Source organism: Bemisia tabaci, chromosome 1 (assembly GCF_918797505.1).
Source record: "Bemisia tabaci chromosome 1, PGI_BMITA_v3".
Lineage (NCBI taxonomy): Eukaryota > Metazoa > Arthropoda > Insecta > Hemiptera > Aleyrodidae > Bemisia > Bemisia tabaci.
Window position 1 is genome coordinate 38,908,486 of NC_092793.1, and position 27,476 is coordinate 38,935,961.

Genomic DNA, 27,476 nt, shown 5'->3' on the forward strand with positions numbered 1-27,476 from the left:
AAAAAGTTAGAGGGGGTGGAAGGGACTTTTGGATCACCCTGTATAGTCACCTTCCAGGCAAAGTATCACAAGCGCCATGCGACGTTTAAAAATGTCCGCCGCCATTTTATTTTTTTACCGAGAAATTGTTCAACGAAGCTGTCCGAAAATTTCACTGAATTTTCTTTGTGCTGCCGATAAAATTTAGGAAAATTTCCAAACAGATTCAACCAACAATTTCTCAGTAAATAAATAAAATGGCGGCGGAAATTTTTAAACGTCGCATGGCGCTTGTGATACTTTGCCTGGAAGGTGACGATATCGCAGGGGAGTCTTGTGGAGGTAATGCCGTTGGAGGTAATGCAGTATTGCCAGGAGCTAGGAGCATCTGGGACCCTTGAAAAGTCCGTACGCCCTCGCTGGGAACACTGATTGCGAGGCTCCTACGCGAGGATGCAGCACTGGTAACTGCTTACGGACTTTTTCATTGCCTCTTACATGAGTGCAAGGTCCTACAGAAATCGTCGCTGGTCATGTTCACGTTCCCAAACATGTGACTTTGATGTTTCGACCGCCTCTCTACTCGAAAACAGCTTTTCACAGCTCTTTCTCGTGAATAATTCCATGACAGTGATAGTGCGCGCTCGTTCGAAATTCGCTCCGTGTCTGCCTCCTTACACATATAAAAGACACTGATTACGTTTATCGCCTTCAATTGAGTTGCGATTTATAATGTGATACAAGTAATTTAAGATCCCAGTGAGGCGTTACCAAATCAGGTGAGTTTCTATCACAAATGCATGCAATTGTAAAAAATTGTCCTCAATCGATTAATTAGTTAAAGGCTACCTCTCATCGACAATACTTTCTTGGTCCGTACGGGCAACCGTCACTGTTCCAAAGTATCAGAGGTTGGCTCCCCAAGTGAATAATCTGCTCTTGTTCATTTGATGTTTCCAGCGTCATCACAACATTCTAACTTTCTGCTGCCTGCAGCCCGATTGTTGAAACTTTAACTGGCTATGTCGGCACGATAAGACAAGACATAGCCTTATCTGCGCCGTGTAACATATCAATTTTCGATTCTTGTCGTGCCGACATAAATTTCAACAATCAGGCTGCTGATTCCGTGTAACCTTTAATTTAGATACCTACAAAGAATAGACAAACTTCACCTTCGAAGAGATCACTACTAAACAAGAATTCAGATGCGGTGGCATAGTCAAGTGTTTGAAATTTATTGGAAACAGAATTGCCTCATGACTTCTGTGTTTACATTCGAAAACTCAACATCCTCTCAGTACTCATTTGTCTCCAGAGGTGGATGGCAGGATAAACATATTTGCCGCCCATGCGCCACCTGTATTTTGCCGCCCATTGGTCGCCTGTATTTTTCCAGCCCCCTATCATGTTTTAAAACATCAACAAGAACCAACTAGTAGTGTCGGAGGGGAGGAAGGGGTTGGTGCATAAGACTCGTTTATTTGTGTTGGGCGCATTTTTTGTGGGAGCCCTATCCACTGTAGCAAAAGTTGACGGAACTACGCCCAAAAGTTGAGTTCCGTAAACCAGAGCAGGCCTTCCGCAAGTTGCATTGAAAAGCAATAAACGAGACCATTTTGAAAAAAAACAAGCATGATTGTACTTAGTTTCATAATTTTAGCCTCCGCAATGATGAGAATCCTCACATCTAAAACAATGTCTTTCTGCTTTTTATGTTGGAAAATAATTCTATCACCTCCTCAAATTGAAGCAGCAAAGTAAGATCGTTTTCAGCTGGTTTTTTTATATGTTGTAGGTCTTAACCTATTGATCAAAAGTGTCATGAGATGCAGCTCAGAATATACCCCCGTGGAGGCGGGGGAGGGGGGAAGACGAAAGAGCGCGACCGAACTCGGGCAGCGAAACTGGCTCTCGCGAGTTGCACCAAACTAATGGTTTCGTCTTGTTTTGGAGACTATTTTATCCCAATGAGGCTGACTGCATTTTGGAAGGTCGACTGAGATGGAGCACGGAATATGCTGTAAGAGAAAGGAGCCCTCTCAATCTGTACCCTCCGTCGAAATAGGATCTCTCAGCATAGGTCAGTGTGGCACTGACACCAGTATCGTGGCACTTTTTAACGTGGCTAGTACGATTAAAACTTAATACCATTCAACGCATCATTCAATTTTCAGCACATCCTTATGCATCTCAGAATTTTTGTGAAGGGAGGGGTTAGTTGCTATTGAAAAGAAGAAAAAAATATTAAAAAGAAAAAACACATGATCTTGTTGCATTGGTTTGATGCAACTCGCGAAAGCCAGTTTCACTGCCCGAGTTCGGTCGCGCATTTATCGCTCCCCCCCCCCCCCCACCCCCCGCATCCGGAGGGTATATTCTGAGCTGCATCTCAGTCTACCTTTCAAGAAGCAGCCGGAGTCATTTGCATAAAAAGGTCTCCAAAACAGGCCCGCCACATCCCATCTCGGGCCCTGGTACCAGTTTTAAGGCCTGGGCCCCAAGCACAGGGGGATAGGGGTCCGAGGGGCATCCCCCGAGAAATTTTTGAATTTATAAATCTATTCGGACACATTTTGAAGCTTCCAAGACGAAATTTTCCATCTATTTCTGCGGAATAATTACGCTTTTTTTTCTACTTTCAGCAAAAAATACTTGCAGATTCTTGCATTCAAAACATTTGGAAAATTTTTATTTTTTTGGGAGGGGGGGGGGGGGGGGGCATATGATACTATTTTCACTTCTAAGGGGGGCAGGCCCCCCTGGACTCCCCCTTCGTTTGTCTATGGCAAGAGAGTTGAGCCATGAGCCATTGGAGTCGAGGATGCCCAGACTGGAGACTCTTAGCATCTGATGACGGGAGAAAATGAAATGCAGTTACTAAAAATATCCTTTTGCAATGAAAATCTTGAAAATAGATAGAAATTTTCCAAGAGGTATACGTCTTTAAAAATTTAAGAAGAATCCTACCGTGTTCCAGCGTGTTTTCGAAAACTGATATTCACCTTTTGCGAAATTTTAAGGGTAAATTTTTCACTTTTTCCTACGAAACAAGTGTTGCATGTGGGTCGTTCCACGTCAACTGTGCCAGGCTCGGAACCCGACCCCCTCCGATTTGGCTGGAAATTGGTATACGGGGTCTTTACGTCATTTTAAGAAACTGATTTGAAGGGTTTTCCCTTCTGACGCCCCGTTCGCGAGATATCGACCCCCAAAGATGGGGTGAATTTTAGCGATATTAAAAAACGCCCGTTTTAGCGATTCTCATTTTCTCGACTTCCCTCTCTTTGACTCTCCATAGCGAGACTCTGTATCAATTCATCATACTTTGTAAGAATGTTTCCAAACCAATTTTTCATGTAGATTCTGAATATGCCATCGAAATTAAGCTAAAAATTATTCTAATGGCCGTAATTTAGGGTTTTTTTAAAATTTACGATTTTTTCGCCATTCAATGTTCAAACTGAATTATCTCAAAAACTGCCACTCAGATTTTTGATTTTTTTTTTTTTACTTCAAGCTTAGGATATTTACTTTTGGTTGATATACTTTTCTCAATGGAACTCGGACGTTTAAGCGCCTAAAATAATTCAATTAGGCCAAAAAAGGTCAAAAATGGTAAAAAAAGACGAATTTTTACATGTTAATCCCAATCTTTCCATAGTAAACTCTTCAATTATCGATATTTTTTCCCCTTTTACCCTCTAATATGTATAAAATCAGACTATCAACGCTTCCCATACATTCACCGATCGATTAACGGCCCGAGGGAAACCGGAAACCGACCAAAAATCCTCGAAATTTACGCCAAAAGGCGATTTTTCACATCGTAACCGATGCATTCCATGGATTGTAACTACAATTTCCAATTTTCTCTATCTATTTCAACCTTAAGGTATATACCTACGAGTAATAAACACTTACTAACGTGCATCGATGGGGCACGGATCTAAACGGAAATTAAAACCGGCCGGAAATTCTCAAAAATGACGGCGAAAAACGATTTGTTACACGGGAACCGATGCATCTCCTGAATAGTCACTGAAATTTTAATTTTTTCTCTTTACTTCAACCTTATGGTGTAATCTTTCGAGTACTTAACACTAATAAAAGTGCATCGATGTGTTACGAAGCTAAACGGAAATGGAAACCGGCCGGAAACCCTGGTAAAAATGGCAAGTGCTCAGATCAGTAGCACTTGCCTTTGGAACAGACTTAAGCACTGATGTCAGTGCTGCCGGGCGCTGATCTGCTACCTCAGTGTTAGGTCTGTTCCAAAGGCAAGTGCCTCTGATGTAAGCGGCACTGACCTAAGTGTCTCAGACGTAAGCGGAGTGGAAACTCCCAGAAATACTGTACAGGCAAAAATTTCGTTAATTACCGATCTGCCAGGTACGTTAAGTCACTATTTGACGATCAGGGAGGGCTGCTGTGAGTTTTCAATCCGAAGCAAGTATCACAATCTTCAGGGGACATCGCTCGTTCCCATGCGGTCTCCAATCTAAGTACTAACTACGCCTGACGTAACTTAACTTCGGTGATCGTCCTAGCGATTGAACCACTACACTACCTGCGCGTGTACGTGTTAGGGGCGTAATTTTACCATTTCAGGGCCCCCATTGGGGTAATTTTGCCAGCAAATGATGATTTTGTCTTTGAATGTGAATCCGTTACTTAATTTTTCTATTATTCTTTTTTAATCAATCAACATGTAAATGAAGTTTTGTAAGTTACGTTTCTTTGAAAAAAAAATGGATCGCACTAAAATTCAAAATTAAAGCTAATGATGCAAAAAATAATGAAAGTTGAAATTATACAAAAAATATAAATCAGCAGATACAAAAATTGAAAGTAAAGGAGTAAAAAAGTTGGGAAAGAATTGAAAATAAAGTAGGAAAATTTTAAAAAAAATTGAGACTGAAACATTTTAAAAACAGTTAAAACTGAAAAAAATTAAAACCAAATTTAAAACTATTTTTTTTATAAAAAAATAATAATGCTTAAATAAATATATCTAAGTACATATTTTAGCGGTGATAATATTTTTATCGATCTCATTTTTTGTTGTGTTTTAATTATTTAAGTGCCATCTTAAACGAAGAGGGTAAAACAAACTATTCAAGAGTGTGGCTACTTAAACTAGTTTTCCTTCCCTCTTAGAAAATCCCACCTTCTACAAAATATGCCTCTCTGAAAGATAAAGTTTGTGGTCCCCGTGTCCCGAGGAAATATTCCCCCACAAAAATGAAATAGGGTGGGGGAAGGGGGAGCCATCTCTACTATTTGGGAGTGAGTGCGGTTCGATTAAGATTGATGTCAGAGACTTACCCTCTGAACCAAGTCCTGACCTCAGTCCCGCTTACCTCAGAGACATCTCTGCACTTAGGTAAGTCTTTCTCCCGACGTCAGTGCCTCTTACCTCAGTGCTGACTTCTTGGGTAAGTGCTTTGACACTTACGTCAGAGAAAACTGAACTGACCTCAGAGCAAATTGCACTGACCTCAGTGGAAAATTCACTGACCTAACACTTGCCATTTTTACCAGGGAATGCTCAAAAAAGGCGGGTTTTCCCACGGTAATCCGAGCATCTCATGAATAGTCACTGCAATTTTCATTTTTTTTCTCTTCTTTGAACTCAAGGTTTACCTACTTTTGAAGAGCTTACATTACACGTCATCCATTTATTGGTAAAATATCTAAAAAAAAAACGAATTAGAAATAAACCGAAAATTCAAAAATAAAAAAAAAATGAAAGGCGATAAATGACGTTGAATAAGTGGAGTTGATTTGAATCGATGGTATGATTTAAAGGAGCCGATGCTTGCATCATAAAAATCGCCGATTATAAACTTGACGGTGGAAAAATATGATGCACTTCATCGATCCTTTGGAGGACCTTTCTAAAGGTGGAGGCAGCCTGACACTCCTTTCAAGAAAGTCAGAAGCCAAGATAACTAGCTAAGAATTACACCCGTACGGATTCTGAATAGAGGCGATGAAGAACGGCCAGCCCTAACTTTTTTTTTCCTCACGTGGAGGAGGTTGAGGGGAATCCGTCGGCGGACGATGTCCAATTAGGGACCAAGTGTGCCTTAGACTTCGACTTGACTGAGAATTCCAGCAATAGTTACAATAAAATGAGGAAGATAGTTCGAATCAGAAATGGAGGTTTGACTTGGACCTGATTTACGGGCTGGAAGAAAATATCGTTCATTAAGATTGACGATAAATATTGCAAAAAAGTAAAAGCTAAAATTTGAAAAAGGGTGAGACATCACGCTGCTTTTCCATACACCCTTATAATTTATTTGCCGGAAAACTCAGAATCCCAAATTTGAAGAGCGGATTTAAACCAAAGAAAAAGCAACGATACAAATGAAGTAGAGCAAAGAACAAAACCATCATTAATATAAACTTCGAAGGACTCCGACTTTCAGCGATTCTACCTACACCTTGAGTTCGAAGAAGAGAAAAAAAATGAAAATTGCAGTGACTATTCATGAGATGCTCGGATTACCGTGGGAAAACCCGCCTTTTTTGAGCATTTCCGGCCGGTTTCCATTTCCGTTTAGCTCCGTAACACATCGATGCACTTTTATTAGTGTTAAGTACTCGAAAGATTACACCATAAGGTTGAAGTAAAGAGAAAAAATTAAAATTTCAGTGACTATTCAGGAGATGCATCGGTTCCCGTGTAATAAATCGTTTTTTCGCCGTCATTTTTGAGAATTTCCGGCCGGTTTTAATTTCCGTTTAGATCCGTGCCCCATCGATGCACGTTAGTAAGTGTTTATTACTCGTAGGTATATACTTTAAGGTTGAAATAGATAGAGAAAATTGGAAATTGTAGTTACAATCCATGGAATGCATCGGTTACGATGTGAAAAATCGCCTTTTGGCGTAAATTTCGAGGATTTTTGGTCGGTTTCCGGTTTCCCTCGGGCCGTTAATTGATCGGTGAATGTATGGGAAGCGTTGATAGTCTGATTTTATACATATTAGAGGGTAAAAGGGGAAAAAATATCTATAATTGAAGAGTTTACTATGGAAAGATTGGGATTAACATGTAAAAATTCGTCTTTTTTTACCATTTTTGACCTTTTTTGGCCTAATTGAATTTTTTTAGGCCCTTAACCGTCCGAGTTCCATTGAGAAAAGTATATCAACCAAAAGTATATATCCTAAGCTTGAAGTAAAAAAAAAAAAATCAAAAATCCGAGAGGCAGTTTTTGAGATAATTCAGTTTGAACATTGAATGGCGAAAAAATCGTAAATTTTAAAAAAACCCTAAATTACGGCCATTAGAATAATTTTTAGCTTAATTTCGATGGCATATTCAGAATCTACATGAAAAATTGGTTTGGAAACATTCTTACAAAGTATGATGAAGTGATACAGAGTCTCGCTATGGAGAGTCAAAGAGAGGGAAGTCGAGAAAATGAGAATCGCTAAAACGGGCGTTTTTGAATATCGCTAAAATTCACCCCATCTTTGGGGGTCGATATCTCGCGAACGGGGCGTCAGAAGGGAAAACCCTTCAAATCAGTTTCTTAATATGACGTAAAGACCCCGTATACCAATTTCCAGCCAAATCGGAGGGGGTCGGGTTTCGAGCCTGGCACAATTGACCATGTGAATTCGTAGTGGTTTTTCACGGGCAGCATGGACTCCCTCCGGGGCCCGGTACCAGGGACCCAGTATCCCCCCCCCCCCCCCCCTCTGGCGGGCCTGCTCCAAAACATGGTAGAAGCATCGGTTTGTTCCGACCCGTGCAAGCCAGTTTCGCTGCTCGAGTCCGGTCGCCCCCCCCCCCCTTCTTCGGGATATATTCTGAGCTGTATCTTAGTCTACCTTTCATGATGCAGTCGCAATCATTTGCAAGAAAAATTCTCCAAAACATGGCGGATGAATAGGTTTAATGCGACTAGCCGACGCTGAAATCGGTGGCGTGAACAACCCCCCCCCCCCTTCCCCATAAGGCGAAATTGTTCAGTTTTTGAGTTCGGATGGTCTCTAGCCTTTTCAGAGGATGCAATAGACTAAAAAAAAATCAAAAAATCTTATAGGCGACCAACAAACCTGGGTGTCAAAACTACCAATTATACGCCGAATTGGCAACTTTGGCCCCAAAAATGGGGGGTAAAACTTCGAGATAGGAAGAAACGCCCATTGACACTTTTGATCTGTAAGTCAAGAACTACATATCAAGAAACTAGCCGATTTAACCGGGCTCACTTTTCCCATAAGACTGGTCCGTCGTCCTTTTGAATGAATTAAAGCGATTTTATGGCCGTATGGAGGACTAATGTCACAGGTTTAGCAATCCTCGAGTTAGGTTAGGTAGTGGATATGGTCACTGGCTTACAGGCATATGAACCACCCATTGGAAGGGCAGACAGGGCTCTCAGCTGTAGTGGAAGCAACCTGTCTAGGAGAGGAAACTCCGAAATCAAACCCTGGTCCTCCAGGTTGGGTGTTGAGTCATCGGGCTAACTCCCCGACACTCAGAAAAAGAAAAACTGTTAACAGACCCAACAATTGCCTCGGTACAAACGGAAATAAACGGATTTATCGGAACAAATTACGAAAAAGGATGATAGTTTTTGGAACATGGATTATACAAGGAATTTCTACAAAAATGACGGAAGTGGTAGATATCAGTGGCTCCATTTCGGATAAATTGAAGTGAAAATCGAACTTTTCGGTGAATTATTTGTACGGAGTGATTCGTTTTTCTATCTGTTGCTTTAAAGTTTCGAGGATGAGGTTGAAGTTCTCTGACAGCCCTTTCGTCGATCTCAAACTATCTGGCGGCATTTCCGGATTCTCGATCAGTGGCTCATCTGGCTCGGTCTGTGACTCCGGTCTCTGTGATATGTATAAAATCAGACTATCAACGCTTCCCATACATTCACCGATCGATTAACGGCCCGAGGCAAACCGGAAACCGACCAAAAATCCTCGAAATTTACGCCAAAAGGCGATTTTTCACATCGTAACCGATGCATTCCATGGATTGTAACTACAATTTCCAATTTTCTCTATCTATTTCAACCTTAAGGTATATACCTACGAGTAATAAACACTTACTAACGTGCATCGATGGGGCACGGATCTAAACGGAAATTAAAACCGGCCGGAAATTCTCAAAAATGACGGCGAAAAACGATTTGTTACACGGGAACCGATGCATCTCCTGAATAGTCACTGAAATTTTAATTTTTTCTCTTTACTTCAACCTTATGGTGTAATCTTTCGAGTACTTAACACTAATAAAAGTGCATCGATGTGTTACGGAGCTAAACGGAAATGGAAACCGGCCGGAAATGCTCAAAAAAGGCGGGTTTTCCCACGGTAATCCGAGCATCTCATGAATAGTCACTGCAATTTTCATTTTTTTTTTCTTCTTCGAACTCAAGGTGTAGGTAGAATCGCTGAAAGTCGGAGTCCTTCGAAGTTTCCCATACGCTTCCCATACATTCACCGATCGATTAACGGCCTGAGGGAAACCGGAAACCGACCAAAAATCCTCGAAATTTACGCCAAAAGGCGATTTTTCACATCGTAACCGATGCATTCCATGGATTGTAACTACAATTTCCAATTTTCTCTATCTATTTCAACCTTAAGGTATATACCTACGAGTAATAAACACTTACTAACGTGCATCGATGGGGCACGGATCTAAACGGAAATTAAAACCGGCCGGAAATTCTCAAAAATGACGGCGAAAAACGATTTATTACACGGGAGCCGATGCATCTCCTGAATAGTCACTGAAATTTTAATTTTTTCTCTTTACTTCAACCTTATGGTGTAATCTTTCGAGTACTTAACACTAATAAAAGTGCATCGATGTGTTACGGAGCTAAACGGAAATGGAAACCGGCCGGAAATGCTCAAAAAAGGCGGGTTTTCCCACGGTAATCCGAGCATCTCATGAATAGTCACTGCAATTTTCATTTTTTTTCTCTTCTTCGAACTCAAGGTGTAGGTAGAATCGCTGAAAGTCGGAGTCCTTCGAAGTTTATATTAATGACGGTTTTGTTCTTTGCTCTACTCCATTTGTATCGTTGCTTTTTCTTTGGTTTAAATCCGCTCTTCAAATTTGGGATTCTGAGTTTTCCGGCAAATAAATTATAAGGGTGTATGGAAAAGCAGCGTGATGTCTCACCCTTTTTCAAATTTTAGCTTTTACTTTTTTGCAATATTTATCGTCAATCTTAATGAACGATATTTTCTTCCAGCCCGTAAATCAGGTCCAAGTCAAACCTCCATTTCTGATTCGAACTATCTTCCTCATTTTATTGTAACTATTGCTGGAATTCTCAGTCAAGTCGAAGTCTAAGGCACACTTGGTCCCTAATTGGACATCGTCCGCCGACGGATTCCCCTCAACCTCCTCCACGTGAGGAAAAAAAAAGTTAGGGCTGGCCGTTCTTCATCGCCTCTATTCAGAATCCGTACGGGTGTAATTCTTAGCTAGTTATCTTGGCTTCTGACTTTCTTGAAAGGAGTGTCAGGCTGCCTCCACCTTTAGAAAGGTCCTCCAAAGGATCGATGAAGTGCATCATATTTTTCCACCGTCAAGTTTATAATCGGCGATTTTTATGATGCAAGCATCGGCTCCTTTAAATCATACCATCGATTCAAATCAACTCCACTTATTCAACGTCATTTATCGCCTTTCATTTTTTTTTATTTTTGAATTTTCGGTTTATTTCTAATTCGTTTTTTTATAGATATTTTACCAATAAATGGATGACGTGTAATGTAAGCTCTTCAAAAGTAGGTAAACCTTGAGTTCAAAGAAGAGAAAAAAAATGAAAATTGCAGTGACTATTCATGAGATGCTCGGATTACCGTGGGAAAACCCGCCTTTTTTGAGCATTATTCCGGCCGGTTTCCATTTCCGTTTAGCTCCGTAACACATCGATGCACTTTTATTAGTGTTAAGTACTCGAAAGATTACACCATAAGGTTGCAGTAAAGAGAAAAAATTAAAATTTCATTAAAATTTTTTATTATATTTTTATTATAAAATTAAAATTTTTCCTATGCAGATAAGTACTTTTATGGGAGAGCCAGAAATACTGGTTCCTTATTGCAAAATGTAATCCAACTCTAAAATCACTCAGCGATACACGTTGGAGTTTCAGAGACGCTGCCTGCAAATGCATTAATAAAAATTATTCTGGTATTTTCATTGCTCTTACGTCAATTATAGACGACCCAAATCAAAGGAGCAAGACTGTCTCCAGAGCAAAAGTACTTCCAAATAAACTCCCTTCTCTCAATGTTGCTTTTATGACCGTTCTCTGGAGTGACATTCTAAACAGATTTAACGCTGTAAGCGTCAAACTTCAGTAAGATGATACGGACGACTCTACCGCGTCAAATCTATGGACTTTTCTCATTAATTTTATAGATGAAATTGTACCATGCTTCGAACATTATAAAATTCTGGCTGAGGAAAAATTATCCAGCTTGAATGCTCTTATGAGTAATAAAGATGTATAACCCCGACCGACCAAGACCGGAACACGAGTAATCAGAAAAAAAAAAATTCTTCGACGACTCAGAATCCTCGTCCTCATTGCTCCTCATCTGAATGTCCAGCATTAGGAACGAATTACATGAAACATTTACATAGTGCTGGTTTACTTCTGGCAACCCTGGTGGGCATCCTAGGGCACAGGTTCTTATTTTTTAAAACCATCTCAAAATTAACTGATGAAACAATCGATTAATTTTATTTCCAAGCAAGAATTAATCCATTTCTGAATTTAGATCATCTAAAAATCGATCAGCATTTGAATAGATTAACAATAATTGGACTGCATTTTGCAATTTGCACCTATAAATTCTGGCTCATCTGAAAAAACACTTATGTGCATAGGGAAACTAATGGCACTTACGTTGTTCCTTTCTGTGCAGCCTGGAATTTACAAGAAAAATGTTGTCACCAATTTAGCGCAGCGAATTGTGCGTCTTACCGACCATCAGTTTCTCTCAGAAACTATAAAGATAGGGAAGAGATTGTTGCTCGAAAATTGTTACCCTAGCACTCTTGTTGATCGGGAATTCTCAAAAGTGTTGAGGGAAAAAGGAAGTGGAAAACACCAAAATTATGGTTGTAAAAAGGGTCAAATAAAATTTGACAAACTGATTTCTTTGCCATATGTGCCCCTTTTGTCGGAAAGTTTAGCAAATGTTTTAAAAAAGTATGGATTTTCTGTTGTGCATACCAAATATAACGATCTCGGTTTTTTAATGTCCAATTTGAAATCAAAAAGAACTAATGACTTGGTGGCTGGCGTCGTTTACTACGTACAGTGTCAGGATTGTGAAGTCGGGTACGTAGGACAGACATCCCAGGTACTAAAAAAGAGGCTCTCTCAACATCGATATGGGAAAGGGGAGAAGACTGCCTTGCAGCACCACCAAGATGCAGAGGTGCATCGCTTTGACTTCGGGGGGGGCTAAAATTTTAGCCTCCGAAAAGCGTTATTTTCCGCGTCTTCTCCTCGAAATGATGAATATCTTGAAGCGCAGGAACAAACTTTGTAATTACCGCGCTGATGTTGATGGTCTCTGTGCCTCTTATCACCAGTTTTTCCTCCCAGAGGGAGCTGGTGATTAAATTTCCATCCTTTTTTGTAATCTTTGTCTTGTGTGCTTTGATTTTGCTGCACTGTGCCGAGTCTGTTTACCTGGTAATCAGTCTCGGTCTCGCAATTACAGCGGAGCGACGGCTCGTTTTTTGTTTTATTTTCCGGTTGATAATGAAATTGTTATTATTTTGAAACGTCCCGGGTTTTGTTTATTCCTTTTTCTTTATTTGCAGCCTTTTCCCCAAATTAAGTTGTTCTTTTATTACGTGTATTTTGGCTGATTAAGTTGTTTCTCATTACGTTGTTCTTAAACCGGGCCGGAATTTATAGTTCCTAATTGCAAAATGTAATCCAATTTTGCTCCATTCTTACTCACAATAAGTGGACATTTTCCATCATGATATTCCCAATATTCTTTTATTTCTGTTCACAGGTGCTAAGAACAATTGAGAGATAACACTATATATGTCTCCAAGTCTGCTAAGTCATTTCCATTCATGAACTTTACAGTTTTTTCTCTCAATTTCAAGGTAAGCTACGACTTATTGTTAGATTTTGACGGATATGTAGTGGTAAGAGACAACAATGTGTATGTAGTCCCATGGGACCGTCTGTGATACAAGTTGGCGAGACGGCTTGATCTTTTCGTTTTGATGTCCTACAACAGAATTTCGATGTTTCTAGGCTCAAATTTTCCCGGAACACCCCTAAATTCAAGATGACGCCCAAAATGGCCGCCACGGGGGTAAAGTCGGTGAAATCGACTCCCATAGTCGACATGTATGTCGATTTCTATGTACTATTGGTCGAAAATTTCAAATATGTGCTTAAAAATGCATGCACCTAAATGCACTACGACCTCCTGCACTAAGACCCCAAACCCTGCTAAAAATTTCTCATGGGAATTTCACTCAGGCTGTTTTGGGCAGGGGAATAATTCCCCTGAGAAGTAGCTCCCACGGAAAGTGGCTCCCACGGAAAGTGGCTCCCATGAGAAGTGGCTCCCATGGAAAGTGGCTCCAATGGGAAGCTCCCTAATCTGTGCCCTAAATGCTGTCTCTACTAGCAGAGCCATAGAAGAAAAATATTAAGGATTAAACACGAAAATTAAACATGCTTAAATAAATTAAACATGCAAAATTAATTTGTACTCTTACCATACCATGTTTCGGACATGAAAGGAATTCTCAGCCACTATGCAAATCTCCGCAACGCGGTCATTCCTTAGCGGTCTCCCATCCAAGTACTAACTTCGCCCGACGTTACTTAACTCCCGTGATCACCCGAGCACCGTTGCCTTGGAGCTCCGGAGGCTCGCGTGTTCATCGAGGGTAATTTAGCCAGCATGAACGTCCCCAGCGCCGCACCGATTCCATGATGGAAAGCAACGATATCCTTAGAAATTCCTACATTAGATACGCAGTTTCATTGAAACAAAAATATCAAAAAAGTAAATCAATTTTTGGAAAGAAAGAAGTGAATAACACATGAATCAAATGAAAAAAATATGTATATAGTTTTTAAAACGAAGAGAAATAAATGAATGAAATTAAATAAAATGAAATGAAAAATGAATAAATATCCAATATTAATTAACATAATAAAATAACATAATATAGATTAAAATAAAAAAAATAGATCAAAATAAATAAAATAAAATTAGATTTAAATAAATAAATAATATAAAAATAGATTAAAATAAATAATATAAAAATAGATTAAAATAAATAAAATAAAAATAGATTAAAATAAATGAAATAAAAATAGATTAAAATAAATAAATTAAATAAAATAATGTAGATGGAAATGAGAAATTAACAAGTACCTAGAATATAATGTATTTTTATAAATAAATAAAATATGTTAAATTATTTTAATAAAATAGTCGTAGTATATCAAATTTATTGGGCTCCGAAGCATCTTTGGGTTATAACGCACCTGAAAAAAATGAATGAAAATAAATCAATAATTAAATAAAATAGATTGAAAAATAAATAATATAAAAAAACAACCAAGAAGCCGGAAGTCCGCCAACCGAACCTTAAAGATATGGGACGCGCGGGGACGGAGGGACGGGACTGAAAATTCCCTGACTCCCATGGGTGCACAGGTGACGCCCTGTTCACTCCCTTGGGAGCACAGGGGCTTTCCTGGCTATTCCTCAGGGGAGCACATGTGATCTCGGGTTCACTCTCAGGGGAAATTTTTATCAGGATGTAACTTGTAAAGCATCGAAAGTAGATAAAGACGCAGTGTTTTGTCACTTTATATCCGTTCCCAAGTTCAGTGACTTCTTTGCAGAACGCTGTAAGGTCTTGTTTGTATTTCACATGACTAAAGTTTTGTGATGCTCCACTGCACATGGTGGGCTGCAGTCACATATGAGGACTCATACAGGGTGTACCAAAAGTCCGTCCCACCCCTGCTAACTTTTGAACGAATTGAGCTAGGGTAATTAAACTTTGGGAATCTTCCTATCTCAATGGGGACCATCTTTTTTTTGGGGGGGGGAGGGGTCAAAATTTTGGTCTCCTCTCAGGGGGGGGCACGGGGGGCCCCCAACTTTTTTTTTTCAAATGGCAACCCCTATCTTGTGATACATCATTTGAAAGAGCATAAAAAACTAAGAATTTTGGCGCAAACCGCAGATCAATATCTTAATTTTTGACCGAGTTATGATAGGTCAAAGGTCAAATTTGACCTATTTTCAAAAAATCATAACTCCGGTTCAAATTATTATAAAGAAAAAATAAAACGGGACAATCTACCAAATTGTGTCCGCTTTTAAGTTAAAATTGCAGAAATCACTTCGCTGTAATTTTAAGGGGGGGGGGGGGGGCTCGGACCCCCAAATACGTCAATTCAAAGGTCATTCAATTTTCCCGCGAAAAAAGGCAATTTCCCCTAGATTTGCCTCCACATTATCTCAGTAAGGTCAAAATTAGTTCATCATTACGTTGGCAAGTCCCCAAGGAACCCCGCACAGAGCATGGGCTCAGCGGCTCTCGATGAAAGTTGATGAAACTTTAATAGATTGTTATAAAGTTCATAATTAAGGGAAAGCCAAAAAAATTAGCTCACTTTTACGGGTAGAAGCTGAGATATTCGCGATTGAACCCGGACTATTTTCTGTGCGGCGGAGGTAAATGGGCGCTCCGCGTCGCCGTCGCCTTACCTTGCTCGAGCACTTCGGCCAGGAAACCCCCTCTCCCCACCAGGTAGCTACGATGTCGCATTGTTTACACTCACAAGGGGAACTTACGGACCTACTGCCTTCGATTGGGCTGAATTTTTTTTTACAGACTCTATGGACCAATTATAGAGGTTAAGTTGAGCCGTTTTCCCGAATGCGCAATAGGAAGGACGTAAAAAATTCCCAAAAGTTGCGTTTTCGGCGTGTGATCTGGTCGTGCGGCGCTTGGCAACACTGAAGCAGCCTCTTGTACCGCTTTATCGGCCTGAAGGTTTCAGCGGAGTCCGGAGCCCTACTGGACACGTACTGGTTCCATGATAGTGATGTCCCGGGTTCGATCCTCGAATTTTTAATCTGCATGACCACGTAACATTTTATTTTTAATTCTTCATCCGCATTTATAAATCAAGCAGTTCCGATCACTATCCCCCCCCCCCCTCATTTTACGTACATTATCCCCCGATATTTATTCACATTGGCCACATATAATCGTATGAAACTTCATTGATATAAATTAATGAATTAAAAAGCAAAAGAAAACCTTATTTGTTACTACATTATCTCCCAATGTTTTCCTGGAAAAATATGTAATGTGTAAATAAATCTAAGAGCAACCCAAAACCCATGTGCACGCAAGGGTCACCAAGAAACACATTATTTTAGCCCTTTGCTTTTTAATTCATTAATTTATATCAATGAAGTTTCATACGATTATATGTGGCCATGTGAATAAATATCGGGGATAATGTACGTAAAATGAGGGGGGGGGGGGATAGTGATCGGAACTGCTTGATTTATAAATGCGGATGAAGAATTAAAAATAAAATGTTACGTGGTAATGCAGATTAAAAATTCGAGGATCGAACCCGGGACATCACTATCATGGAACCAGTACGTGTCCAGTAGGGCTCCGACTCCGCTGAAACCTTCAGGCCGATAAAGCGGTACAAGAGGCTGCTTCAGTGTTGCCAAGCGCCGCACGACCAAATCACACGCCGAAAACGCAACTTTTGGGAATTTTTTACGTCCTTCCTATTGCGCATTCGGGAAAACGGCTCAACTTAACCTCTATAATTGGTCCATAGAGTCTGTAAAAAAAAATTCAGCCCAATCGAAGGCAGTAGGTCCGTAAGTTCCCCTTGTGAGTGTAAACAATGCGACATCGTAGCTACCTGGTGGGGAGAGGGGGTTTCCTGGCCGAAGTGCTCGAGCAAGGTAAGGCGACGGCGACGCGGAGCGCCCATTTACCTCCGCCGCACAGAAAATAGTCGGGTTCAATCGCGAATATCTCAGCTTCTACCCGTAAAAGTGAGCTAATTTTTTTGGCTTTCCCTTAATTATGAACTTTATAACAATCTATTAAAGTTTCATCAACTTTCATCGAGAGCCGCTGAGCCCATGCTCTGTGCGGGGTTCTTTCGGGAAAAGTTAACAAAAAAACGAAATTTAAACGGTCAAATTTAATCACCTTATATTTCGTTTTTTTTTAACTTTTCCCGAAATTGGGGGACTTGCCAACGTAATGTTGAACTAATTTTGACCTTACTGAGATAATGTGGAGGCAAATCTAGGGGAAATTGCCTTTTTTCGCGAGAAAATTGAATGACCTTTGAATTGACGTATTTGGGGGTCCGAGCCCCCCCCCCCCCTTAAAATTACAGCGAAGTGATTTCTGCAATTTTAACTTAAAAGCGGACACAATTTGGTAGATTGTCCCGTTTTATTTTTTCTTTATAATAATTTGAACCGGAGTTATGATTTTTTGAAAATAGGTCAAATTTGACCTTTGACCTATCCTAACTCGGTCAAAAATTAAGATATTGATCTGCGGTTTGCGCCAAAATTCTTAGTTTTTTATGCTCTTTCGAATGATGTATCACAAGATAGGGGTTGCCATTTGAAAAAAAAAAGTTGGGGCCCCCCCGCCCCCCCCTGAGAGGAGATCCAAAATTGACCAAAATCCCCGTTGAGATAGGAAGATTCCCAAAGTTTCATTACCCTAGCTCAATTCGTTCAAAAGTTAGCAGGGGTGGGACGGACTTTTGGTACACCCTGTACGAGGGGGGACCCAAAAAAAACCGGAATTTTTCTGTAACTTGGCAACAATGGAAAATATTCCTGTTCCACCGCTAGGAGGTGTAACTAGGAGCTATGAGGAGTCACTAGGCCAAATTTCAACATCGTAGCACATTTTCTTTCCATTTTGGCGAGACTTGGCTTCAGGGGTGTTTGGCGACTTCGTAGTTTTTGAAGATAGGTGATTTTCATAGGCTATGTGTGGCTAAACTCTGACAATTTTTGGAGTGAATGTTGCCGGGAACATGATTTACCTATAACATATGTGAAAAAATGTTTTTCTTCGTTTTAAAGTGTGATTTATTGTTCGAACGTAGGCTGAACGCCAGGCGGCCGTCACCGGCTAGCGCGCAAAATAGGGGATCAATTCGGCAACAACGCGTTTTATGCCAAAATTTTTCACAGCAAATGTTCTGAATATTTCCGTAATACATCCAAGTGATATCTGCTAGTAGACAAAACGATATTTAACCATGTTCATTCACAAAAACGCGATTTATTTCATGTTTTCATCGGTTCTAGCCGATGGCGATAGCGGTTTTAGAGCCGTACAGGGGTTTCGGGCGATACAGACCATTTTGAAACTGAAAAACCGTACTTACACTGAACTTTTTGATAAGGCTTATCCTTCAGAAGCAGCACTTTAAAATATCAACGGAGAAAGCCGTATTTTTATCGAGCAAGAGAGAAAAATTTGAGCTCTAAGTGTTGTTACTGAAATTGACCCATCTTCAAAAACTACGAAGTCGCCAAACACCCCTGAAGCCAAGTCTCGCCAAAATGGAAGAAAAATATGCTACGATGTTGAAATTTGATCTAGTGACTCTTCATAGCTCCTAGTTACACCTCCTAGCGGTGGAACAGGAATATTTTTCATTGTTGCCAAGTTACAGCAAAATTCCGGTTTTTTTTGGGTCCCCCCTCGTATGTAACAATAGCGGTCGCTGACATCCGCCATTTTTAGGGCAAACGTTTTTTTCGAATTCTGGAGCTCTCAAGAATGCCTGTGCAAAGTTTCAGACTTCAAGCGTAATTTTTCGGCGAGATATGAACTGAAAACCATGTTATTTGTAAAAACAGTAGATATGAGAATCCCTTGTTCTCAGTGTTCTCCCCGGCCGGCACGGCAGGACACCGCGGAGATTCTAGCACACTTGCGATAACTGCCCGTGTACCGGACACGGGCTGCAGCTGACACTCAAATAAAACGTATCGGAACCATTTCGCCAGAATTGATGAGTTTTTAACTTATTTTATAATTTGTTCCTTATTTTGTTGTAGAAGTTACAGACTAGTCCAGTCAATCTGGCCCAAAAAAGGGGTCTACTTCGCGATAATCTGAGGAGAAAAAAGTGAGACGGATTCCCACGTAACTTTGGTCACTGAATCCGAGTCTGATGTTTGCCAACAAAAATTTTGCCCGGAAATGGCCGTTATCTTGAAAAAATGGCGGAAAATCACGTTTTCCCCCAAAATCTCACTTATTTTGGGGTTTTCGACGAATTAAGTCAAAAGTCTGTAAATTTTCCTATCAAACAGCTTTTAGATTTTTGAAATCGAACAATTAGGGTAAAAGTTATGGGCGATCGCGTTAGGGGTGGTTTTATGGGTTGATGAGTTTTTCGTAAAAGCTGCGTATAAACGCTGTAACTCCGTTGGAAGTGAAACAAAAATTCCGAAAATGGTTTGCATATGTCCCCTTTGGTACCAGTTACCCTCCGCCATGAAAAAATCCCCCTCCCCGCGCCCCTCATTCAATGTGCACTTTTCTCAATTAAATCACACTAATTACAGATGTCGAAAATGTATGCAAAAACCTCATGGACAACTTGGTTTTCCAACTCTCATCACCCCCCTTAACCCCGTGACGACACCCTCACCTACCCCTCCCCCCTCAATCCCCTCCCCGCCCCTCCACCCCAAACCCTTATTTAGGGTGTACCTTATTTTTGAGTTTTGCGAAAATCAAGTTGGTCCACCCGTAAAAAGTTTCTATGTAGTCTCTATATGAACCCCCTAAAAGGAAAATTTAAAAAAAATTTTAACCCGTGCCTCAAAGGGCCTAAACCCAAAATTCAAAAATTTTGGCAAGCGACATATCAATTCTGAAGGAAAATTGCAAGTTTCGGGCCTTTATCGTCGCATGGGTTAGAAGGAGAACGCCCCTCCTGCTCCGTTCGGCGAATCACACTCCTCTGCCGACCTCGCATTGTTGCCACTTGTCTCCTAATCCGTTGCCGCGCGCAGTTCAAAATAGCCGGTTTTTCCAACTTTCGCTCCTTTTTGCGCTTATAACTCGCGAACAAAACATTTCCCCAGGATACGGTTAAGACATATAGGTGCCATAGAGAGTCGGGAACAACATATCAGTTTTCCAGAGAAATTAAAGGCCCGAACGTGACAAAAAAGCGGGTCATCTTTTAGCGTTCCGGCGCTTCGGAAGCGATAACTCGAGTTTAAGTCGACAAAACTGTATGATATTATACATTGAAAGCTCTTTTCACGCTGAAAACGCTCGTTGAAACGACGTTTCGAAATATTTCGTAGTTTTCGAGTAAAAAATTCGCGAAAATTCGCGGATTTTCAACTTTGACCCCCCGCCACTTCCCCCCCCCCCCCAAAAAAAAAAAAAAAATTTGGGGGACTTGAAACTTTGGGAAAACATGGGGCATTGTTAGATGAATGAATAGGGCAAGTTTCAATGGTATCCGACACGAGCGTGAAACGGCCCGTTTTGCACGTACCCCTTTGGCGGGCAAGTCTCCCCGCTGGAAATGGTTCACTACCCGCCCGCCGATAGCGCCACCTCCTTGCTGCTCGTCTCCCCGTGTATTTAAACAACAACAACAACAACAACAAACCTGGACGGGTTATAACGCGCTTTATTATCAATCACTAAATCAATCATGTTTGTGCAGTATTATTATGTTATATTTGTGTTCAGTACCTCGTAAAAAGGAACCGCGAAAGATGGAATCTGCCGGGATTCTAAATTCATTAACAACAAACACATTAGTTTCCAATAAAGATCTAAGTGTCAGTTCTTGCGTTAGCTTCGGAGATTCATATTATGAAATGTAAGTATCTAATTAGTTGTCTAATTTTGTTCGTGTATACCTACGGAGTAATTTTGGAGATAGTATATGATGCATTATATAATGCATTTGAATTCCTAGGTTTCACCTGACTCAAAGGGTTTGCTGCTATTATCTAGGAGCGTCCCGACTCATTTATCGGAGAATTGAGCGATTCCTATCGGCCCCCCTGCAATTATGAGATTAGTCCAAGGATCCTATGGGAACTTACAATTAAATTAATGACTCAGGTGGTGCTTTTGAGCCAACTTTTAAATAATTAAAGGCACTTTTTCAAAATCTACAGTCCATGAGCTCTCCATGTGACCAAAGTGCTCTCCTCGCTATATGACGCGTAACCCTTCAATTTTTAGTTTAGTCCAAAGACCGCCTAGGAACTTAAATTAATGAACCAGATGGTGCTCCTAGAATTTTGAATGACATCGACCAGATAGACTCTGAGATATCGCTGTAGACAGATTTGGGGGACGTCGGACGGACGAACACACATTTTTTCAAGTATGGTTGTTTTTACTCCTGTGACCTTAAAACGTCTAGAAATGATGAAATTTCAACTTTTTTTTCCTTGAAGGATGACAATACTTCCTCTCTACCCTAGGGGAGCGAGAAAGTAAAAATGCTAGCCGTCGATCGCTGGTTCAAGAGAATTTGGAGACTGATTTTACGGCAAAAATCGACTTGTTATTCGACATTGCTTTATGCAATGCTCTAGATATCATGGAAAATGAAGAGGATACTTTTTCTGGTACTGCCATCCCACCCCACCCCCCTAAATACTTGCTATAATCTTAAATGTACTGTTAGCTGATCGAAAAAATATAGTTTTAAGCGGGATTTGAGTACCAGAAAATGTAAGTGGGTAAGCCAGATTGAACCTCTTGAATAAAACTTTCTAATTGATGCCACGTCAAATGAACCAATGAAAAGGAGGGTAAACAGAGTCTTATTGATACAATCAACCTTCAATGATTTTATATAAAAAGAAATAACGTACTTTCTTCCGTTTAGCAGGACTCATAAGCTAGCTTGAATTTTTCCTGTCTGGAAACTCTCTCCTGGGCGCGAGCTTTCTTCTCGTCTGCTCTCCTCTCCTCTGCTGCAAGAATAGTATCCTTCACTGTAGATATTAGGCATTATTTTTCAGGTATTCGCTGAAGAATTAAAAATGTTTCATCCTTTTCATTTTCCATGATATCTAGAGAATTGCACAAAGCAATGTCGAATAACACGTCGATTTTTGCCGTAAAATCAGTCTCCAAATTCTCTTGAACCAGCGATCGACGGCTAGCATTTTTTGATACGCGCCTCCACTCCTCATAAAAATGTAAACATTTTTAAAAACATGGACACTATGTATCACAGGGATTCTACATTTTTCATTCTATATTGGAATTAGCAGATCAGAGGTTTTCCACGCACTGCCATTGACATTCATGTGCGAACACTTCACATGGTAGAAAAACACTTGCAGCACTTCCCAAATTTAGGGTAATTTTCTTTCATCGAATTTTTCGTCAAATTTTCCAGTTAAATTTACACTAATCGCATTTGATCGCGTGAAGGGCTTACTATTCGACAACATCGCACATATTTTTTTAATTAGTCAAATGCCAGTGGTTTCCGGTACCTCCGGTGGGTGAGAATTTTCTTTTGGATGATCAACAGGTAAATTGACAATAGCAGCTTTTATTTCCCGGAGATTTTCAGGGCTGTTCTGTAGTTACGGCAAAGAGGTGTGTGAAAAAACGGCCAAAAATGCCTCAAGGCATTTTCGAATTTTGATCACTCGGGGTGATCTAGAAACTTCCGAGACGACCCCAAACCGGTCGCCGTTTTGCTTAGAAGCGCCGGTTGCGACGTTGCCATTTTTTAAAGTGGAAACCTTAAAAATTCATATCTCCGCCGCATCTCAACCGATTTCAATGAACTTTTTTTTAAAATGTTCCTCTTAAATAGAGCTTTCTAGTTATATATAGTTTTCTGGGGTTTACTTGGCTTTAAGTGGCACTTACGCGGTTTTAGCAGTTTTTGATAGACACAAAAATTTAGTTTTTATTTTACCACGATCGTGGAATCGACGGAATCTAAACAAAAACCAGTCTGAATGAAAGTTCAGATTCTCACCTTTCTAACGAGCACAAGATCATCCCGGGGAAACGTTTAGTTCCCGAGATATGACCGCTCAAAGTTGGTCACATGCGCTTTTGCGCAATGTGAATGCGCCTTATCACTAAGTCATTCGCGAACTGGGGGTCCCTTATGTTCAATTTACGTTGAAATAATTACACAGAGCATAAGGTGTACAACACGAGCCGTATTTTCACCTTCGGCTGCCGATGTGCGACGTTGCCATTTTTTGAAGTGAAAACTCTTAAAAATGCATAACTCCGCTGCATTTCAACCGATTTCAATGAACTTTTTTTTAAAATGTTCCTCTTAAATAGAGCTTTCTAATGGTATCTAGGTCTCAGGATTTTATTTACCTTAGGGAGGCACTTAGGTCGTTTATATGGTTCTTTGCAGAGATTTTTCATACGGAAAATAGTGTTGCTATTTTTTTTTTTTTTTTGTTTCCCCGCGGGTTGTGGGAGGGTTTGAAATGGTAAAATTTAAAAGAAAGAACTTTTAAAAAAGGGATTCTTTTAATCACTAGTCTTACATGTACAAATATTGAAAGCGACGCTCTCATTGTACAAGAGAAGGTGGTGTTGCTAATTTACCAAGATTTTTGCATTATACTGGAAGCGATGGTGATCCTCCGATCTAGTTTGAATGTTAAAAAAAATCGGGGGAAATACAGACCCTCTTCCGAAAAAAAAGAAAAAAAATAGCAACACTATTTTCCGTATGAAAAATCTCTGCAAAGAACCATATAAACGACCTAAGTGCCTCCCTAAGGTAAATAAAATCCTGAGACCTAGATACCATTAGAAAGCTCTATTTAAGAGGAACATTTTAAAAAAAAAGTTCATTGAAATCGGTTGAAATGCAGCGGAGTTATGCATTTTTAAGAGTTTTCACTTCAAAAAATGGCAACGTCGCACATCGGCAGCCGAAGGTGAAAATACGGCTCGTGTTGTACACCTTACTGCTCTGTGTAATTATTTCAACGTAAATTGAACATAAGGGACCCCCAGTTCGCGAATGACTTAGTGATAAGGCGCATTCACATTGCGCAAAAGCGCATGTGACCAACTTTGAGCGGTCATATCTCGGGAACTAAACGTTTCCCCGGGATGATCTTGTGCTCGTTAGAAAGGTGAGAATCTGAACTTTCATTCAGACTGGTTTTTGTTTAGATTCCGTCGATTCCACGATCGTGGTAAAATAAAAACTAAATTTTTTGTGTCTATCAAAAACTGCTAAAACCGCGTAAGTGCCACTTAAAGCCAAGTAAACCCCAGAAAACTATATATAACTAGAAAGCTCTATTTAAGAGGAACATTTTAAAAAAAAGTTCATTGAAATCGGTTGAGATGCGGCGGAGATATGAATTTTTAAAGGTTTCCACTTTAAAAAATGGCAACGTCGCAACCCGGCGCTTCTAAGCAAAACGGCGACCGGTTTTGGGCGTCTCGGAAGTTTCTAGATCACCCCGAGTGATCAAAATTCGAAAATGCCTTGAGGCATTTTTGGCCGTTTTTTCACACACCTCTTTCCCCACTTACGCTCCTAATCGTACAAACTACATATGTATGTATTTGTCACTCTTTTCATCACTCCCTTGTATGGCTCATATTTCCTCATCTATTATATTGAAAAAGTATAATGCATTTTCATTCTGGATAGGAAATGTGGCGCATTTCCACCGGATATCCCCCTCCCACCCCACCGTCCGTTTCTCTACGCCGGTGTAATGCGGCGATGCGCAACCCTGCCCTGCGCGCGCGCTCAGCGGCCAGCCGGCCGCGGCGCGCCCCGCAGGCCCATAGCCTCACGTCGCCATTGGGCCGTTTGTGACCCTTCTCAAGATACGCCAAAACGGACGAAATTTCCGTCCCGAGGCCCGTAACTTGCAATTTTCCTTCAGAATTGATATGTCGCTTGCCCAAAGGAGGAGTTGCGTTTTGGGCCTTTTCCGGCCCCACCTGGATTTTGCTAAATGTTTCATATTTTCAAAGTACTAGTTTTAGGTAGACTCTGTGCCAAATATTAGACCGAACGGAGCCCATGCAAGGGCGCAGCAGCGCCTCAAACCCAAAATCCTGGAATCGAAAAACAATTATTTTCGTCGACTTTTTCGACTGTTATCACTCTTCCAGCTCATGATTCTTACGTATTTTTTTTGCGTACTTTTCGTTTCTGGCCTTTTTAAAGGCCTCCGATAAATTTTAAGGGGCCTTATGGCCCATTGTTGCCATTTTTGGCCCATTTTTAGGGGTTTTTTCCATTTAACACATTCAAAACTCAACTTAATCCAAAAACTGTGTACATTTTTGAAAAGTTCGTAAAAAAATGAATAAAAAATGTTCAGTAAAATTTTTTCCTATGTTGCCAAATTTCCGAGAAAATTGGTCCCAAAGTGTCGAAAACGGCAAAAAATCGATAAATCGCCGCGTCTAAGGTTCAAGAAAGTGGAGTACATTTTTCATACTGTACCAGATAACAGCTCTTATCCATCCATACAACATACTAAAATATCATAGTTGTACCTGGATTCCCACGATGTGAAAATTGACCGAGATGTCGATTTTAGCGGCCTTTTTATACTTGAAGGCAGCTCTTTTGAATGTTTCTCGACCTTAGTCACCCTCTATGGGTGTGTACTATATGTATTTTTCTACATACTTTTCATATCTGGCCATAAAAATGGCTTCCTGTGAGTTTTAAAAGGCCTAACGGTCCATTGTTGCCAATTTTCACCAATTTTTAGGGGTTTTTTCAAGTTTACGTGTGTGAAACTTAATTTAATCTAGAAGCCGTGTACAATTTCGGAAAGAACGTAAAAAAATACATAGAAATGTGATTTGTACCTTTTCCCTACGTTGCCAAATTTTCGAGAAAAATCGTCCTGAAGCGTCAAAAATGCCAAAAATTGGATTAATCATCACGTCGGAGGTTCCAGGAAGTGAATTATGACATTCATGTGGATCGTGGGACACTTTCTCCACGCATTTTCTGTTCTTCGGTATATTTGGCCTGTAGCAAGCATCTTGAGAACCAAGGATTATCTCGAGGTTACAGGAATAAAGAGGTGAACTGGAGTGAAGGATAAAGTAAAAGCACCTTGAGGGCCCGTTTTGTCACGTTCATCTGCGCCATTACATGTTCCTTGAGATGCATTGCAATTTTCCATTTTCGATACGTTATTTGTAGTGAAAAAAAACTTGAAATTCACTTCCTGGAACCTCCGACGTGATGATTAATCCAATTTTTGGCATTTTTGACGCTTCAGGACGATTTTTTCTCGAAAATTTGGCAACGTAGGGAAAAGGTACAAATCACATTTCTATGTATTTTTTTACGTTCTTTCCGAAATTGTACACGGTTTCTAGATTAAATTAAGTTTCACACACGTAAACTTGAAAAAAACCCCTAAAAATTGGTGAAAATTGGCAACAATGGACCGTTAGGCCTTTTAAAATTCACAGGAAGCCATTTTTATGGCCAGATATGAAAAGTACGTAGAAAAATACATATAGTACACACCCATAGAGGGTGACTAAGGTCGAAAAACATTCAAAAGAGCTGCCTTCAAGTATAAAAAGGCCGCTAAAATCGACATCTCGGTCAATTTTCACATCGTGGGAATCCAGGTACAACTATGATATTTTAGTATGTTGTATGGATGGATAAGAGCTGTTATCTGGTACAGTATGAAAAATGTACTCCACTTTCTTGAACCTTAGACGCGGCGATTTATCGATTTTTTGCCGTTTTTGACACTTTGGGACGAATTTTCTCGGAAATTTGACAACATAGGAAAAAATTTTACTGAACCTCTTTTATTCATTTCTTTACGTACTTTTCAAAAAATGTACACAGTTTTTGGATTAAATTGAGTTTTGAATGTGTTAAATGGAAAAAACCCCTAAAAATGGGCCAAAAATGGCAACAATGGGCCATAAGGCCCCTTAAAATTTATCGGAGGCCTTTAAAAAGGCCAGAAACGAAAAGTACGCAAAAAAATACGTAAGAATCATGAGCTGGAAGAGTGATAACAGTCGAAAAAGTCGACGAAAATAATTGTTTTTCGATTCCAGGATTTTGGGTTTGAGGCGCTGCTGCGCCCTTGCATGGGCTCCGTTCGGTCTAATATTTGGCACAGAGTCTACCTAAAACTAGTACTTTGAAAATATGAAACATTTAGCAAAATCCAGGTGGGGCCGGAAAAGGCCCAAAACGCAACTCCTCCTTTTTGAATTTTGGGTTTAGGCCCTTTGAGGCACGGGTTAAAATTTTTTTAAATTTTTTTCCTTTTAGGGGGTTCATTTAGAGACTACATAGAAACTTTTTAGGGGTTGACCAACTTGATTTTCGCAAAACTCAAAAATATGGTACACCCTACCCTCGACCCAC

The 27,476-nt window shown here is 40.2% G+C and overlaps 1 protein-coding gene across 5 annotated transcripts in view; it reads left to right on the top strand.

Annotated features, from left to right (window-relative positions):
• The first annotated feature begins 488 nt into the window (after positions 1–488).
• The window catches only part of tim (timeless), a 161,118-nt gene continuing 134,130 nt past the window's right edge, over positions 489–27,476 (top strand). For 2 of the 5 annotated variants that reach the window (XM_072300699.1, XM_072300706.1), the window contains exons 1-2: positions 489–758; positions 13,027–13,123. The gene's annotated coding sequence lies outside the window, so the exon portion shown is untranslated. The remainder of the gene's footprint in view (positions 759–13,026; positions 13,124–27,476) is intronic. The other 3 variants (XM_072300693.1, XM_072300705.1, XM_072300702.1) reach the window with 3 other exon arrangements.